Below are 942 nucleotides of genomic sequence, written 5' to 3'. Positions count from 1 at the left end.
TCCCTCCAAGTGGTGTTCATCAGTCTCTCGCTGTCTCTTGCTGGTTTGCTCAGTACCTTTCTCTGTCTGTTCATTTCTGAGTCCTGATAATCTCTTCCTGGTTTTCTGTGTGTCTTTCTCTGCCTGCCTCATTGTCGGTGCTGTTACTCCGTGTCCTTGTGTCATTGTGCAGTGAGGGTGAGTCCGTCAGCACGTGTGTTGCTGAGGCCAGAATTCTTGAGCATTCAGACGACAATCCTATTTTTATAAAAACATTGGGGAAATGAACATATTTCACTAACAGGCAGCTAAAATTTAAGCCAACCGTTAGCAGAGTGGCGCAGCGGAAGCGTGCTGGGCCCATAACCCAGAGGTCGATGGATCGAAACCATTCTCTGCTATTTATGTTCGGTAGGAACACAAACAGTTCACTTTCAAAACATCAAGTGTTTCCCTATCATTACAAGATGCGCTCGATTGCGATCAGCTGGTTTGCTCAGGACCTTTCTCTGTCTGTTCATTTCTGAGTCCTGATAATCTCTTCCTGGTTTTCTGTGTGTCTTTCTCTGCCTGCCTCATTGTCGGTGCTGTGACTCCGTGTCCTTGTGTTATTGCGCAGTGAGGGTGAGTCCGTCCGCACGTGTGTTGCTGAGTCCGGGATTCTTGAGAAATCCGACTACAATCCTATTTTTATAAAAACATTGGGGAAATAACACAAACAGTTCACTTTCAAAACATCAAGTATTTACCCATAATAACAAGATGCTTCCAAAGGCACTCGATTGCAATCAGCTTCTTCCTTCTAGTGAACACATCAATCAGCAACAAATCACTTTTGCTCACACGAACACAAGCTGCAAACACGGACCAGCCGAGTCTCTCCCACTTTGTCACCCCTTCCTGCAGAGCCTCCTCTCCACCACCAGATGGTGATGTTGGCCACAATAAAACCAGGACAAATGG

At 46.1% G+C, this 942-nt stretch overlaps 1 non-coding gene across 1 annotated transcript; it reads left to right on the top strand.

Annotated features, from left to right (window-relative positions):
* The first annotated feature begins 308 nt into the window (after positions 1-308).
* trnam-cau (transfer RNA methionine (anticodon CAU)) lies at positions 309-380 on the top strand. Its single transcript has one exon. It is a non-coding gene; the product is annotated as a tRNA-Met (tRNA).
* The last annotated feature ends 562 nt before the right edge of the window (positions 381-942 follow it).

The sequence above is a fragment of the Heterodontus francisci genome, unplaced genomic scaffold, assembly GCF_036365525.1.
Source record: "Heterodontus francisci isolate sHetFra1 unplaced genomic scaffold, sHetFra1.hap1 HAP1_SCAFFOLD_43, whole genome shotgun sequence".
Taxonomy (NCBI): domain Eukaryota; kingdom Metazoa; phylum Chordata; class Chondrichthyes; order Heterodontiformes; family Heterodontidae; genus Heterodontus; species Heterodontus francisci.
This window is presented reverse-complemented; position numbering and strand designations above follow the sequence as displayed.